This window comes from Humulus lupulus, chromosome 1 (genome assembly GCF_963169125.1).
Source record: "Humulus lupulus chromosome 1, drHumLupu1.1, whole genome shotgun sequence".
NCBI lineage: Eukaryota > Viridiplantae > Streptophyta > Magnoliopsida > Rosales > Cannabaceae > Humulus > Humulus lupulus.
In genome coordinates this window covers 274,247,201-274,266,093 of record NC_084793.1, presented here as the reverse complement: position 1 = coordinate 274,266,093, position 18,893 = coordinate 274,247,201, and the positions used below count along the sequence as shown (strand labels likewise).

The 18,893-nt window shown below is 35.7% G+C and overlaps 1 non-coding gene across 1 annotated transcript; it reads right to left on the bottom strand.

Moving 5' to 3' along the window:
* Positions 1 to 18,056: 18,056 nt before the first annotated feature.
* On the bottom strand, positions 18,057 to 18,163 carry LOC133813615 (small nucleolar RNA R71). Its single transcript, XR_009884623.1, has one exon. It is a non-coding gene; the product is annotated as a small nucleolar RNA R71 (small nucleolar RNA).
* Positions 18,164 to 18,893: the final 730 nt, after the last annotated feature.

The window sequence follows — 18,893 nt, the reverse complement described above, 5'->3', positions numbered from 1 at the left end:
GCTCGCATAAAGCGCTGGACATAATCCTTCACTGACTCCCCGTCCTGCTGGCGAATTTCGACTAGCTGGTTTGCTTTGGTTGGGTGCACACGACCCGCATAGAACTGTCCGTAGAACTCCCTTACGAACATTTCTCAGGAAACTATGCTTGCAGGTAGGAACTTAAAGAACCACTCCTGCGCTGCTTCAGAAAGTGTTGCAGGGAAGATCCTGCACCGAGCGTCTTCGGACACTTTCTGAATGTCCATCTGAATCTCAAACTTATTCACATGTGAGACTGGGTCCCCATATCCATCAAAGTTTGGGAGCGTAGGCATCTTGAATTTGCTGGGAGTTTCGGCGTTAGCTATCCTTTGGACGAAATGAGTGCCTTTCCTCCTATCGTGGTCGATGTAAGAAGTCCTTCCTTCGACCAGCTGCTGAACAGCCTGGTTAAGTGCGTCAATCTGGGCCTGCACTGCGGTAGGAATCGCGGTGGCCTCTGTTGCTGGGGGGACGTTCTCACCGTGCCTCTCGCGGCGATCATTGAGTACATCTCTCAGGTCCTCTTCTCTTCTTCGCTGCTCGCTACCACCGAGCCGGTTGAAGACATTATTTTGTCTGGGCTGCCCCCCAGCGTCCTGTCTATTTGGTTGGTCACCTTGAGGTACTTGGCTTCTGCTTTTACCTCTTTCTCCATTCCTCCCACCGGCATTTCCCTTGCCTGAGTCAGCCTCGTTGTATCCGTGGCCATCTCTGAACCTTGACTGGCTATGGTGAGATCGACTGTTCCCTCGATGCTCGTCCCTGGCTGAACCATCCCGAGCGTTAGAGGGTGGTCTGCGCTGGTCGTGGTATCCCCGTGAACCATCGTGCCATGGGGGGCCCCGGACCGCAGAGCCTAACTCTGAGTCTCCTATTGCCAGGAGGGTACTGACCTCTGTTCGGTAGGTTCGGCCCATCATCCCTATGGCGTCTAGGGCTGCGAGGCTGATGCTCGGCCCAATTCTGCCTCTGTTGCGGGGGATTACCCCGAGCAGCTTGGGATGGTGGCTGGGCCTCAGGATCCTGTGGGACATCGTCACGGGGCATCTGAGGCTGCTCGGGCCTTTGCGGACTCGAAGGCTGAATCGGTGGGCTCGGATTAGGACCCCTCTGGGGTGGCCCATTCATCGGTTGGTCAGGCTGCGAGGCAGGTGAAGCCTGATTTCTAGCCAACAGCAAGGCTGCCTCAAGGGATGCCATGGCTTCGTTCTGGCGGCGGTCAACCTCTACCTGCCTTTCGCTCAATTCCGCGCGCTGCCGTTCAATCTCCTGCTGCTGTCGTGCCATAACTTCAGCGGCAGTCTCCTGACTAGCCCTCAGATTAGCCAGCTCTTCCTGCAACGCGCCCAGAGTACTCTTCAGCGTTGCATCATCCATTTCCTCCTCTTCAAAGTCCAGTTGTGGCTCATCCTCTGCCATGCTTGCAGGAGGAGGAGGAGGTGGCGGGTTTGACGGTGCAGCGGCGGCCGCCTGTCCAGTTTTCCTTCCAGCTTTTGCCATCAGTTTTCTTAACAGCGATAAATCAATCTCTCAATGAAAGCACCAGAATATTGACCCAAGATTTGGACAACTGACACGGAGTCAAAATGTGATTGATGTGAATGAATGTATAAAGAAGAACGTATGGCAAAAACAGTAAATCACACAAGAATTTTTATAGTGGTTCGATCCCAGGATCTGGTAATGACCTACGTCCACTTAGACTGATATTGATATAAGAATCAGAAGAATGATCAAAGAACTAGGGTTCAATGAGTTTCACTAACCTCTGAAGAACAATACAAGTTTACTAGAAGAATTACTATAGTTTCGAATGATTCAAAAGCCAAAAAAAAGGTCCCTCCCTTGAGCTATCTCTTGCTATTTATAGGCTCAAGGGGGGTTACAAAAGATTGTTACAGATATTCTTTCTTGAATAATCGGATACCCAGAAGATTGTATGAGATAAATTTGGGATTCATAAAGATCTTCCCATAAATGGTGCCTTGTACACGGAACCATCGACCAGATTGGTCGCGGGTAAGACAGGATTACCCTGCTTCTACTGTGTCTTCTGGTCGATACTCTGGCAGACGCTTCCAGGTGTCAGCCACGTGTCCAAAGATTACTTGCCACGTCATAAATGATAATTTATTGGATAACAGCTTTTTCCCACAATTTGTTACTCTCATCGTGATGTAGTATTCTATTAAAATCTTAGCTAATTATGAGGTAATTTCAATCTAATCAACACTCAGAGTGCTACCTGCAGTATTCTAAGATTAGCAATCACGCTAATCAAAAGTGCTAATCTCACCAAATAGACATTGGGGAGCCCCCAGCGAAGGGATATCTCCTAAGGAGCCTGGACATTTCATTCTCCCCAAGAAGGCCTTTGGGGGTCACCTGTTCAAACTCGAGAGACTAGTTCTCAGATTTTGGGGAGGTGGAGCCCGCGAACAAACAAACGACACCCTTCTAGCACAATAGTTGAAGCGAATCCCATTTGTAAACCCTAAGAGAGCTTGGATCTTTGTAAGCTTTTACTCAATACAGGTAACTCGTGAACTAGAGTTCGTTAACAACCGAATCACATAAAAACCTGATTGTGTCGTTTACAATCATTCCTTCTCTAACTCTTGTTGTTGGTGAAATATATAACCATAGATATTGATAAGTGCATTTGAAATGCACTTTTATGTCTTTAGAATACCAAATGAACTTGAGTGTTAATTAATATTTCCATAAAATTAATTTGATATATTTGAATTTGAATTTAATTTATTATATTTTTCAAGAAATGTGTCGGTAATTTTGCAAAAAGATTGAAATTAAATAGCAAAGAAAGAAACCTCTTGTATATATATTTGTAATAACATTTTTTTAAACAACTTGTAATAATATTTGATAACTAATAATAATTTCATAAACATTTTAAAATTTCCCAACAATAATTGGGCACTGCTATATATCTTTCATTTTTTTTTTACAAAAAGACCAATGCTCGTTGATAAAAATTCTTAATTACATTGGTTAAAATACAAGGCGAGATACATTCTGCCAAGTAAACTCATTATCAGTCGTAAGTGCAAACTTAGTAATTAACGCCCAAACGTGACTTCCACTAGCAGTAGTTGTAGTATAGATCGTGCGGTTGATTCCACAATGAGGCAAATGAACAAAGTTAACAATTAATAGAGTTAATAGATAAATAATGTGATAAAATTAGAATACGTGATATTTTTGTTGTTTTGAGATTTAAATATTAGAAATAAAGATATGATAAAAGTGTGATGTAACAAAAGGTAACAAGAAGGAAGGAGCATGAGTCACATGTATGCATACTTATTTATTTGGATATTTGATTCACAAAATTACTCAAATGAATAGTTCATATCTCAGCTATTCATTTGGAAGATTTAACGTTGAAGCACAAATATGTTTCACAAAATTGTATTTAAGTGATTAATATTATTTACCATGGAAGGATGAGATAAGTCTTATGAGAAATCCAAAAATGACAATATACCATTAGCAATAATGCAATAAAAGATTGGACATAAAACCTAACACAAATATTACTTTTACTATTTATAAAATACATAGAAAGAGCATGACTAATCCTATATAGATTTAGCAAAAGTAAATATATATATATGAATGGGATGGAGAAAATGATAAAGATATTATCTGTAACGACCCGAATTCACTAATAAGGTTTAAGGGCCTTGATTAGTGTGCCAGGATGGCGTGTTGAGATTTATGTGTGATTTTATGAGTTAAATGCATGGTTATAATTTAAAGCGTGTTATGTGACTATTTGATTATTTGAGATGCATGACTATGTATATTAGTATGCATGTAGGCCCGGATTGTGTTAGAAGGGCATAATTGTAATTTTGGCCATGTTGGGCATAACTGTATTAATATGTGATGATTGTTGAGACCACAGTGGTATGTGGGTATATCCGTGATGGGTAACTTTCGGCACGAGGCGATCCTAGAGCTGGATAGCGGGGAAAAGTCACAACGGGGCATTATAATTGACTTTGGGCAAGTCAAGGAGTATTTTTGATATTGGGTTATGAAAGTAAATAATTGGAGATATATTTAAGGTTAGGATGCCTAGGCGGGAATACTGGGGGATTTTACCATTTTTGCCTCGGGGACATTTTGGTACCCCGAACCTTGAGGTAACCAACTTAAGTTATAAAAAACAAAACAAATAAACCATTTGGAGACTTAGAGAAACCGACCCAGCCTCCACCCTCTCCTCTTCTTCTTTCTTTCCTCTTTCTTTCATGAAATCCACAGAAATCTTAGGAGAAATCAAGCTTGAATTTCTAAAAATTGATGGTGGGATTTGGAGGTTTAGCTCATGAGTTAATCAAGAACAAATCAGGGTAAAGGTAAGCAATTAATTCTTTTTCTCAAGTTAAATTTTGAGATTTTGTTGGGTTGTGAATGTTTATGGATTTTGATAGTCAAGGTGGAGTTTGAGGCTTAAAACTTTGAAGATAGGTCATGGGATCCTTTGGGAAACGATTCTACAACTGAGGTAAGGTTTAAATTAAAGTTTGATGGTTGAAATTGAGAATTCCATGGTTGGTTTTGAGTTTTAGGTTTGAAATTTCAGAAATTTGGAATTGGGATCTTGGTGAGTATTAGGTTGGATTTTTGGTGGAATTGTGTTGGTTAAACCATCCTAATGTTGTGATTATTAATTGGTTTTGAATTGGGAGCTTTGGGATGGCTTAAGGTGAGGTTTTAAGCTTGAAAATGGTGGGTTTTCTGGGTTCGAAGGTCGGGCCGCGGCATGGTTCTTGGAGGGCCGCGGCCCTTGAAGGCTAAGATGCGCTGAGGATGGAGGGCGGGCCGCGGCATGGTCCTTGTAGGGCCGCGGCCCTTACCTGTTTCTGGGCATTTTTGTGGCCCTGTTTGGGGGCCATGCCGCGACGCTTAAGGAATTTTGGGATTTTGAGAATTTAGGCTTGGGAATTTAACCACGGTTGCTCGGGATTGAATCTTTTTATATTTTTTGGTGAAGTTCAATGTTCCGGGGACTAGAACTTGGTTTAGAAACTCATTTGAGATTTATCTTATTGGTATCCTTTATCTTGGTTGTGACTAGGTGTTAAGCTAGAGCTCGGGGAGTGGATCGTGCTCGGGGGCCGTCATTTTTTTCTATTTAAAGCATTTGGAATTAAGGTAAGAAAACTATAACACCCGTAGGATGGGGCATGAGCCCATAGTGTGATTGCGGGGCACGGCCCTATATTGCATGGTGCATGATGAAATGATTGCAGGGCACGGCCCTATAGTGCATTACATGTTAGGGTGCAGATTTAAATGAATTTATATTTGTTTGAATGTTGTTTGATTTATGCTATATATGATTATAGTGAAATGAACGGCTATGGCCGAGGGCGGCAAGGCCGAGAACGGCAGCGGGGCCGGAAGTAACACCTAGCACATGGGATGCTACGGTCAGGGTAGGACCCAGGGGATACGGGTGGTATCCCTACGGTGAAGACCGAGACCCCAGGCTTCGGTAAGGCTTCGGGGGCGACATGGCCGTGTTTGCTTAGTCTAATGATTGACTTGTTTATATGTGGATTATCTGTTATGATAAACTGTATAGATTGCATATGTTATGTACTGCATGAGTTTTCTTGCTGGGCTTCGGCTCACGGGTGCTCTGTGTTGCAGGTAAGGGAAATGTCTGAGTCAACCAACCATGAGTACGGAGAGCGTGAAGCGACGCGTACATGTTTGGCCTGCCCGACTGCTTTGGTTGGAGGTTTATTCGAAAATGGCTGTAATAATCTATGACTTTTATGATTTATCAACTGTAGACTTATTTCAAGATGTAAATAGTTTTCAAACCTTATTTTGGGATCCCAAATGTTTAATACTAGAAGTTTTAAATGAAACGACGCATTTTCAAAAATTACAGCCTTAAATTTTAATTAGTCACACTTTTGTTTCAAAACCTCGGTTAGCGAGTTCATTGCACTGTTTTGTCTTAAAACTCACTTAGTAACAGCTCTAAGGAAGTAGGGCGTTACATTATCTATATTATTTTTACTAATTTGTTAATGCATATAGAAAATGCTTGACAAAATCTATATACTAATAGCAAATATAAATAGAGATAATAAGATGAAGAGAAAGAGATGAAATAAAATAAATCACTCAAATATATAAACTTGAAGCACATAGTGAATAAAAAATATCAAATAAAGTCATAATGCATATAGGAACATCCTAACATTCCTAAAAAAAGTTAGCATATTATACTACACATTCTCATAAAATTCTAGAAATAAAATATGAAAAATGAGACTAAAATTTGGTAGAATTTTACTCCTTAAAAATTACATTTAAACTATAGAAAATGAGCTCTTATTTATAGAGCTTAAAAATGACTAAAAATAAATAAAGAAAAGTTTAGGGTTATAAAATAAATATTAATAATAAATCTGATATTGTAAAGGGAAATTTGAGTTTCTATGCTTAATGAGATATACTAAATCAAAAAAATGCTAGACACTTAAATCATTTCAAAACAATGCCAAATTTTTTGACAATACCCAAAATACCCCTCTCATAATTTTTCTCACCCCTTCCTCTTCCCTCTTCCCTCTCTCTCCCTCAACACATTCCTCTCAACTCCCTCTCTTGAAAAAAAATTCATGGGTAAGATAAAATATCATAGAAATCAATGTAATAGCAAGTATTCAACACTTAGGACACTAAAATACTACATTTCGAACAGATTTGGATATGATTTTTGGGTTTTTTTTGCGATTTTTTTCAGATCTGAAACTTTGAAATCTGCAGAAAATCGACGTGGTTCGATGGTGGTTCGATGGTGCTCGATGCCAGCTCGATGGGGCCTTCAAAATCAAGATTTTCATGAAAAAATCGATGTTGCTCGATGGTGGTTCGATGGAGGTTCGATGGTGGTTCGATGGTGTTCGATGCGATTCTTGCAAGATACGTAATTTTTCACTCGGGTATCCGTTTGGGGTGATTTTTTTTTTATTTTGGGTATTTTTTCAAGATCTACACGTTTGGGATGTGTATATACACATTTGGGAAATGTAAATCTTGAAAAAAATGACAAATGCAAAACATACCTCATGTTCAAGATATGTTTTGGTATGTTTTCAAGTTCTAAACTTTGAAAATGTGTATATGAACATATAAAACGTGTAGATCTCAAAAAAATACCAAAAATAAAAAAAAAAATCATCCCAAACGGACACCCGAGTGAAAAATTATGTCTCTTACAAGAATTGCATCGAACCACCATCGAGCAACCATCGAACAACCATCGAGCAACGTCGATTTTTTCATGAAAATATTGATTTTGAAGGCCCCATCGAGGTAGTATCGAACACCATCGAGCAACCATCGAGTTGGGCATGATTTTTTAGTTATTTTTCAGATTTGAAACTCGGAAATATGTAGAAAATTGACTTTGCTCGATGGTGCTCGATACCAGCTCGATGGTGCTCGATACCAGCTCGATGGGGCCTTCAAAATCAATATTTTCATGAAAAAATCGAGATTTCTCGATGGTGGTTCGATGGTGGTTCGATGGTGGTTCGATGCAATTCTTGTAAGAGACATAATTTTTCACTCGGGTGTCCGTTTGGGATGATTTTTTTTTTTTTTTGGTATTTTTTTGAGATCTACACGTTTTATATGTTCATATACACATTTTCAAAGTTTAGAACTTGACAACATACCAAAACATATCTTGAACATGAGGTATGTTTTACATTTGTCATTTTTTTCAAGATTTACATTTCCCAAATGTGTATATACACATCCCAAACGTGTAGATCTTGAAAAAATACCCAAAATCAAAAAAAAAATCACCCCAAACGGATACCCGAGTGAAAAATTACGTATCTTGCAAGAATCGCATCGAACACCATCGAACCACCATCGAACCTCCATCGAACCACCATCGAGCAACATCGATTTTTTCATGAAAATCTTGATTTTGAAGGCCCCATCGAGCTGGCATCGAGCACCATCGAACCACCATCGAACCACGTCGATTTTCTGCAGATTTCAAAGTTTCAGATCTGAAAAAAATCGCAAAAAAAACCCAAAAATCATGTCCAAATCTGTTCGAAATGTAGTATTTTAGTGTCCTAAGTGTTGAATACTTGCCATTACATTGATTTCTATGATATTTTATCTTACCCATGAATTTTTTTTCAAGAGAGGGAGTTGAGAGGAATGTGTTGAGGGAGAGAGAGGGAAGAGGGAAGAGGAAGGGGTGAGAAAAATTATGAGAGGGGTATTTTGGGTATTGTCAAAAAATTTGGCATTGTTTTGAAATGATTTAAGTGTCTAGCATTTTTTTGATTTATAACCCCTCACTAAGCATAAAAACTCAAATTTCCCATTGTAAATTATTTTTATTGTTATGATTATTGTTATTTTGATTTATATTGTGTATGGAGGTGAAGTGGGAGAAAATTGGGAAGAAATGAGTGTCGATGGAAATTGATAACTGTATGAGCAGAAAATGGCATGCTTTTTGACCATTGACTATTATAGCCACTAACAAACCGCCACTTGGCGCGTGGCAGGAACCTGGTCACGGAGCATGCGGGTCGGTCTGTTGGGCACGCGGACGCGGGTCACGCGTGGGTTGCAGGCGGGTCCAGGCGCGGGTGGCAGCAGCTGGATGGGCCGCGTGGCGAGCGGAGTGGCCGACACCTGGCGCGCTGGAAGAGAAAAGAGGCAGGGGCCTGGTGGAAAATGGGCCTAACGGGCTGGGCTTCACTTGGGCCATTTCTTTCCAAAAATACCAACAATTTCATTCTTTTTCAGATTTTATTTCTTTCTTTTTTCTTGTATTTCCAAATGCCAAAAATGCAATTTATTCCTAAAAAATAACACTAAATTACATTATAGCCAATTATTTTCCTTCATCAAATATATCATAATAATTCAAATGAAATAATAATTAAAACTTATTTTATTTTGACATTTAAAATTCTATGACTGCAATTACAAATAAAATAAGAGAAGAAGTAGAAGAAGAGAATAGAAAAATACAACTCTAAACAAAAGATACAAATAAAGTAATAGTGTTTGAAACAAAAGAAATAAAAAGATTACAACTCTAGTTTAGAAATACAAGTAAATAGAATAAGAAGAATAAGATGAAAAACAATTGTAGAAAAGAAATAACAAGAATAAAAAGAAAGAATACTCTCACTCACACCACCAAAGTGAAGAGCATTGGGGATCACCAACTTGAACAAGGTTTGCAATCTTTGTCCAAAAGTTTATTTCCCCCTAACTCAAACATTAAGGGAACTCCTACAATTTGGAAATAGCTTCGTAGGGCTGGGCATTAATGCCATTGGGCCGACCAAACCGGCCAACCCAACCCACAAAATGGGCCGAAGAGGCCAAATTTGAGCAGCCCGAATTTGATTGGGTCATTTTAGCTACAACCCGCATATGAATGGGTCGACCATGGCCCAAACAAATCCTAACCCATTTGACCCAACTCGGGCCGACCTTATTGCTATATTAAATAAAAAAATATATATACATGTTATAATTTTGAATCAGAAACCCTAAATCTAACTCAGCCCCTCTCACTCTCACGACTCCCTCTCTTCTTCTTTCTCACCTTTACTCTCGCCTCTCTCTGTCGCTGACATCACCAAGCTGGTGCTGAAGCGAGGAAGAATGAGAGACATCTCTCTCCTTCCCATCCCATCTCGCCTTGCCTCTCTTCGGTTCCTTCCCTCCTGGTGCATCTCTCTCCCATCTCCGTTTCTCTCTATCTATGCTTCTTTCTCCATAAGTGACAAGCAATAAGTTCTCTAATGTCGTCGTCGACTTGTCGAAGCTCTCCATTCCTAGCTTCACTTAGGTTTGTTCAGTTTTCAATTTAATATAAACAAATCATTTGAATATTAATATAGACACATATATATATATATATATATACATTATGTGTTTGTAGTATAGTAATATATATATATATATATATATTGTTTTTTTAAGTGATGAAGGTGATAGAGCCTACTCCGTGAGGATGAGGGGCTGATTTTTTTTTTTTTTTGAGGTGAGGAGCTACTTTGATCTTAGGCATGAAATTTGAATATGATATTGATGTTTGATGTTCTATATTTTGTGTTGGTGGTGGTACTGTGTTTGTGTTCTCTTGCAAAGCATTTTTTTTTTATTAATGTAGACTTACTTTTTGTCTCTGTTACAGGTTGCTAGTATTGAGGATGTAAAAAAGGGAATAAAGGCAAAAAATTACATTGTACAGATTCTGATTGGCTCTATCCTCTTTTATATATATTTCATACATGTTAATTTTGTTTGGTATTGAAGTATTCACGTGAATCATGTCAGCGTATTATTACTATATATACATATATTTTTACTCTTATATTAATTTTTTAACATTTGTGTTTTACTTGTATTATTATATTTGATATTGTTTTGATTATTTGATTAATATTTCGTTGATGGTGATTCATGAACATATTGGTTGCTCAAATTGTTTTCTAGAATAAGTTAGTGCTAACATATGAGATTATTTTGTGCATTTTTGTCATATTTTAAAATTGCTTATTTGTAAAGTGTTGAAATAAGTGTTAAATGTTATGATATTTGCTAAACAAAATGACTTTTTAATAATGTTCTTTCTTTATTTCTTTTTATTTTCAATAAGTGTTTAACTTTGATTTTTGAATTGTAGACAACAAACTTAAGGACAATGAGCAACAAAGGAGATTGTCATTGTTGATTGATGGATTCAAACTTTTTACTTTGTTTAAATTTCTATGAACTATCTAGTTGCTATTATGGATAACTGTAATGATTTTAAGACTTGTGTTTCGAATTTGGATGACTGTAATATTTGACTTATTAAGTACTAAATAGTAGTGGAAACTATTAAGACGTGATTTTCTTCATTTTAGGTTTTAAATTGATCATCTTTTCTTTACATTGAATTATAAATTTTGATAAACTTGATATATATATATATATATTTTAAATGGGTTATAACCCAACCCAACCCAACTCAACCCTACTCTAAATGAAATTAGTAGGGTTGGGTTGTAGGAGTGCACACGGGTCGGATTTTCGGGTTGAGAAAAATGGTACCGAAACCGATCCGAAATTTTTGGGTTTCGAGTTTCGAGTTTTTTAGGGTTGGGTTTCAGGTTGAATTCGGGTTGGGCAGGGCCTTTTGGGTTTTGGGCTGAAAAGCCCAATTTTGTATAATTCAAACCGAGATTATCACATACCTATATAAATCTTCTTTATATATATATATATATTCAGTTGAATAATGATATAATCTCGTTTCACTCACAAACAAATGCTCACTTCACATACTTATATAAATATTCTTTATATATATATATTAAGTTGAATCATGAAACAAATGTTAAAAACATAATACCCAAAACTAAACAAACAAATGCTCAGTTAGTTCGGGTTCACTCACACAGTCAGTGAATGGGTCTTGGAGGAGACGAGGAGGATGGCCTAGCTGGTGGTGACGTTGTGGCGGCAAAGGGAGAGAAGGTTCTTGTTGTTGGTGGCTGCCTGGCGTGCTCCCTGCGTCGCTACGGGTGGGAGGATCCGAGGATGTGGTGGTGACCGTGCGTGAAGGAGGGAGGCAAGGGTGGGTGACCACTGACCGTGCGTGAGAGAGAAGGACTGCGCGGCTGAGTGAGGGAGGGACAAGGAAGGGAGGCGATTCTTTCAGTTCACACGAAAGAGAAGAAGAAAGAAAGTGTTAGCTTTTCTAGGTTAAACTTAATTTTTCAGAATTTTATTTTTTAAAAAATTTCAATCGGGTTCGGGTCGAAATGAATAATTTTTAAAACCCGAACCTGAACCGACATATGTTGGGTTCAGATTGGATTAAGCCCGAAATGTGCAGGTTTTCCAAAAAATCGGGTTCTCGGGGTTCGGGTCGGGGGGGGGGGGGGTTTTGAGGGTTTTCGGGTTTTGTAGGTCAAATGTTCACCCCTATTGGGTTGTATATAAAAAATCTTTTAAATGGGTTAGAATTCTCTAGGTCGATTTAATTGGGTTGACTCATTCAAATACCCTCAACCCGGTCAACCCAACCCATGCCTAGCCCTATAGCTTTGTGGAATAATCAAGTCTCTAAGTATTTTCTACCCAAATGCTCTAGTGGATAGAAAAAATTGTGTCTTACAAGTGAGCAATATGCTCCTATTTATAGAGTTTTGAGACACCATTTGAATTTCAAATTCCACCAACCCCATGGCTGTTACCAATGTTTAATTGTATGTTTATGGAATTCAAAGGAGTTTTGGGAGTTACATGAGCTGTTGGAACCATTCAAAATTGAAATTGAAAATTTGCTTAGGTTGTCAGCCTCACCAGCCGCGACTAGGAACAATAGTGGCCGCGGCCACAGCTCATTTTCAGCACAAATTTTTCGTGAAATTTTCCAAACTGTTCCAAACAATTCCCAATTGATTTTGTAACCCCCAAACACATTATTGGTGTTAAAATCAAGTCTCCAACAACTATTTCACTTATGGTTTTGATAAATTCAAATCAATATTATGTAACAACAAATCTATACAATAATGACAAATATTTGGGAGTTACAAATTTGTTACTGAAATTGTAACTCTCAAATATGTTACACATTTATATTACACACTATCCAAATGTTATAACTCTCATTCGTATGTTACAACATGTGACACTTTTGTCACATTTATTTAATCTAAAACATTATATTATAAAGTAATATAACAATAAATAAATAAATATCAATAAAACAAAGTAAATTGATTACGAATTAAAAAAATAAAAATTGAAATACTACAAATTAAGAGTGTCGAGAAAAAAAATTATTAGTATAATAATAGTAACATAAACATAAAAAAAGAGAGAAATAATTAAACTTATCTGTGATGAAGCTTTAACTTTAAATTGGGTGTTTTCTGGAATAATATTTATAATCTCACAACGGAAATACAAATAACTAGTTGATAAACAAATAATTTGAGAATAATAATAAATCGATAAATGATCAAATAAATTTGACATAAAGTCAAAACCATAAAATATTGACATGCAATATGTCAACACGAAGATATTTCTCCAATGCAGAAAAAGTAATAGAATATAATATAAACATAGCTATTTAGATCTATAAATGTAAAAAAAAAACACTAAGAAAATAGTAAGCAATGTAAGTTTTTCTACAAAAAATAAGCAAAATAAATCTCACATCATACTTTCTGTATAAAACAAAAAAATTCACATCATACCATCAACAAATAAATGTGATTAAAGAAGACAAGCACACTATATTTGTTAAAAAAAAAAGCTACAAAAATAAACTAAAATCACCATAAACACATTATTATGAATAAAACCCATAACACCTTCAATAGCTTAATATGAGCGGCAATTAAGTAAATATTGTACAAAACAAAACCAATATCAAATCACTGCACACAATCAGCAATGTAAAAATATGTAATATAATTGGAAATTTGAGAATATGACCAAAACTGCAAATTAATTAGTTTGGAATTTAAATTGAAAAGATAAAAAATATTCATAAACTAAAAGCTATTTCGGAATAAAATAAAGAATTAACTTAAGAATATAAAAAATTACCTTGGCAGAACAGAGCAATTTACAAAAAATAATAATAAATAAATAAACTTTACAAAATATATTTTTAATAATTAGCAAAGCTGGTGTACATATGTAAAGATAAATTTATATATAAAATGCAAACACGAATTAAGAAAAGTCTCAAAAACTAAAATGGCTATTGGTAAGCCATGCTCAGCGGTCAGGACAGAGGAGATGAATAAAATCATTTTGATGGGGTGCAAAACAAAGCATGGTAAGTATAATCATGACAAATAATAGTAAAAAATGAATTAACAAATTAAATTTAATTCTAAAAAAAGTTTTACTAATATATTTGATCAAATATAGGAAAATGTAAAACCCAAAAATCAAAAGGACAAAGAAACATTTGTAATTGTTCATTAGAATTATTACCAAATATCTAATCGTAAAATTCAAAGAAAACATACCCGAGGGTAGAAAATATTAAACGTCTACAATATCTACAAAATTAGACTCACACATTTACTTTGCCTATAAGAGATCACCCGATACACATTTGCTTTGCCTCTCTTCTTTGATCCTTCAACCTGAACAATTATTTGACCTCTCTCACTTGTCATTTTCAAACAAAAACTCACCAAAAAAATAAATAAATAAAAAATCACCCAAAAGCTTGCATTTTAAGCCAAAAATAAATTTCATTCTCGCATTTTTCAAAGATTTTTTTTTCATTCTAATAAATTGCATTTTAATAACAAATTAGTTGTCTGTTTTCATTGTTACTTATTTTCTTTTGGTATTTCACAAAAACTTTTAATGGCCCAAATAGCATTTCACTTGTTTTATTTTGGTATTTCACAAAAATTTCAAAGATTTTTTTTTTAAATACACATTTTTTTTTTTACTTTTTTATGTTTTTTATTATTTTTCTATAAAAATACGCACTCAAGTTTTTAAAAATATGATTTTCAAAGTTCAATAATTACGAAAATACAATTTTTAGAAAAAACAATTAAAAAATAACTTGAAGACAATTTACTGGACCAACTAAACATCAATAAAAAAAACCTAAAAGTAACGTGAAAACACAAAAAAAAACCTAAAAACAACTTAAAAATTACACACAAAAAAAAAGAAAAAAAAGAAAATTATAAAAATGTAAATTTTTTTTTAAAATCGTAAAATAAAAAAAAAACATTATCGTAAAAACGTAATTTTTTTAGTAAAAATTAATATTTTATGTAATTTTTCTAAAATTTTAATGACCTAAATAGCATTGTGGCACAAAAATGCCCCAGTAAAACCAGCCCGAAATTTTATTTTTATTCCTTTGACCAATGGGGTCATTGATCACGTGTCTACCTAGGAGGCTTAATATTATTATTATTAAAAAACAACAAGTGGTTAAATATATTCTTGTCACTTGTTAATCATGTTGTTTACCTAGGACTGTTATCGATTGTAGTAGGATGGGATCTGATATAATTACACTACACAATAGATTAGGGAAATTTCACTTTCTATGCCTAATAATGACTCTTGCTGATTAAAAATGACTAGGCATTACATAAATTAAAAAAGAGAAATATGTGAAAATAATATATATTTTTAAGTGATTTTGTACTCTGACCTACTTTTGATAATTTTTTGTAAAATGACCTTTGTCTAAAAATTTACTAGTTGTCTAAATTTTTCGACTGACTGTTTGAATTTTTCGATCACCTATCTAAATTTTCGACTAGCTGTCTAACTTATGAGATATTACAAATAATTATTAAAACTAGATTAGAGTGCAAAATGACTTTAAAAAATGATGTTAAACTTTCCCAATTTCCCCAAAATACCCCTCTCATTTCCTCTTTTCTCTTCTCTCTCTCAGTTCACTCTCACGACAGCCACCATCACACCTTTATTCTCCCACAACAGTTGATTAGTGCTCAAAAATATCATTTATTAGTTTTAAAGATTAAAATTAATTAAGTTTTAATTAATATTTTCATGGATTTATTGTAATATATTTTATATTTAAAAATATTAATTTTGATTTAATTTGTGTTTAATTTTTAGGAAATAAAATGTATTTTTGACACAAACAAAAAGAAAGAAGAAAGAAAGAAATATAATTGAAAAAAATGATGATAAAGTGGTATTTTTAAAGGTAACTTAGGCCCAAAACCGAGCCCAGCCTAAGCTTTCAGCAGCTGCCACGCTGCCACGTGGTAGAAGGCCATTTGTCCAGCCGAGTCGAGCGAGCCAAGCCGAGTCAGCAACCGCCACGTGTCCCTGCGCTTGCCACACCGGTCGCCTGACACGCACCTGCCACGCCTGACGCGCCAGTTGCCGAGCCAACCCGAGCCTGCCACCTGTCCCACTCGCCTGGCAGCTGTCTCCCACGCGCCTGCCATGCCGCCTGTCGAGCCAATCAGCTTCTGCCACGTGGCCCAGATGTCCCCCACGGCTCAACACCACTTGCCCCACTTCCATAAGTTTTTATGCCACTTTCCCACTATTTGTACACGATTTTACACATTTTGTGTCCTATTTCCACTATAAATAGAGAGCCAAATGGAGAAAAAAAGAGGATCAGATTGTGGAATTAAGTGTGGAGAGTATAGTGAGAGAGAAAAACATTTCTTGTTCTTATTTTTCTTTCATTTCTTTTACATTTCTTTGAGTGAAAACAATGCCTATTTTAGGCTAACTTCTCTTGTGGAAAGGCTAGAGTGAAGTTCATGTTTCACATTATGTTTTTAATATATTGATTCTTTATTTTTGTTATTCATTTCTATATCTTTGTTACAATTAAATTTATTTTCTTCTAATTTTTATTCTAAATTTATTAATGTCTTTTACATAAATCTAGTCATGTTCTTCTTATGTAATTTAGGTTCTTGATTTAATTTAGGATATTTGTTATATTATATGCTTTTTACTGCATTCTGTCATTGGTATTTTGTCGCTCTAAGGTATATAATATGATAGGTTTTTAAAATTAGAAGTTAGTATAATTTAATTAAGAACATATTTTAAGGTGAGCTTTATTAATATATTTTCCAACTATAATTAATGGTGTAGAATTATAGTTGAATAAAATGAATCAATTTTATTTAATATACATATATATGTTTGCATGAATGAAACTTATGCCTTCCATATTTTCTCTCTAATTCTAAATTCCTCAATTTTGTTTATTTAGTGTTTAAAAAAATATATTCTTTTTCAAAGTTACATTATTTCAAAGTTTATTATTTCTAATTTACTAATCTTTCTTTTTTGTATTTTACCTCTCTGTGTGGATACAACATAATTACTACTGCGACTGCTTAGGAGTTTATTGGGCGATATCAATTTTTGGCACTGTTGCTGGAGAGGTAATTCTACAATTAAAGGATTGCATGGTAAATTAATTTTTTTTTCTATTTTAAAAAAAGTAGTATAATTTTTTTTCTCTTTTATTTTATTTTTCCTTAGTAATTTTTATTTTCATTTTTTTTTTTTGTTATTGTTTTATTTTATTTATTTTACTTTTAGGTTTAGAATTTTATTTTATAGATTTAGGTTTTTTTTCCGAAAAAAAACATAAAATTTTATGAAGCATAAAAAAAAAGTATTGAGAACATTTGTGTAATTTTGGAAATCAGTAAAAACAAAATTTGTCTTGTCTTAGAAAAATTGGTTCTTAAATAAGGTCTGTGTTAGCGTTACCCTCCAACCTTTTCTAAGAACCTCGGGGAATTCTAGAAAAGCTCTTGGGCCTAAAGTGGTACCTTGGCAGCCTTCCCAATTAGCCTGAGAACATTTTTGGTGTATACTTATTACACTATTACACACTTGCGCTTATAATACTTACAAATAAATAAATAAAATAAAATAATAATAATAATATTATGCCATGAAATAGAGATGCACTAGGGAGATTCGTGAGATAACAAGTAGAAGCTTTAGAAAACTCTCCTAGTTCGACGTTTTCTTCCATTCGTTCAAATTCACCCTATTCACCGAGACTTCCTAAACCACCCACGATGGCTCATCAAGATGAAGTCCAACCAAGAACGCTATAGGATTATTTAATTCCTACGCGTACAGCCACACCTTCATGCATAATGTATCCCAACAATATGCCAAATTTCGATTTCAAACCTGGCATGATTAACCTTTTACCAACCTTCCATGGGTTGGAAAATGAGAGTCCGTACGTGCATATACGGGAATTCGAAGAGGTGGTGGCTACATTCAACAACCAAGTTGATGTCACCAACATTGTGAGATTGAAATTTTTTCCTTTCTCTCTCAAAGACAAAGCAAAAAACTGGTTGTATTCCTTAAGGCCTAGATCTATCGAAATATGGGACGAAATGACAAAAGCATTCTTTACCAAATATTTTCCGCCCCATAAGACTAGAAGCCTTAAGAGGCAAATCTCTACCTTCATCCAGAAAGACCATGAAACTTTCCATCAGGTCTGTGAGAGGTTTAGAGATTTGATAAATCAATGCCCACATCATGAATACGAAAGTTGGCGTCTGATCAACTATTTCTATGACGGTCTCACACCCGGACAAAGACAATTCGTACAAATGATGTGCAATGGCGAATTCCTTCAAAAAGATCCCGATGAAGCTTTGGAGTACCTCGACAATCTCGCTGAAAATTCCTACACATGGAATGGACCGAGTCCTATGGACAAGCCACGATCAAATGGAATTTACTAATTAAGGGAAGATGACAACGTCAAAAGCCAAATTGAATCATTGAGACAAAAATTCGAGGCTTTCAAATCTCAAGAAGGTAGAGGAATCCACATGGCTGCAAAGGTAGAGACACGAGATCCATGCTTCATTTGTGGAGGGGTGGAACATCAACCGCAAGAGTGCCCAACTCTTAGTGAGCTAAGAGGAGGAAATGATGAACAATGCAATGCTTTAGGGGACTACAAGAAACCTTATAACCCTTTCTCAAACACTTACTATCCCGGTTGGCGCAACCATACAAATTTCAGCTGGAAGGATTCAAACCAAGCATCTGGGAGCCAATGGAGGTCTGAGCAGCAACAACCGCCAAACGCATACATTGCTCCTCAAAATAACATGCAGTCAAGTAATTCTCTTGAGAATACTTTGCAAATGCTTGCGCAAACACAAATAGCTTCAACTCAAGAGCTCAAATCTTGTTTCACACAAATGGTAGAGGAAATGAAAGACATGAAAATCCAAATGACAAAGCTAAACACTACTTCGACA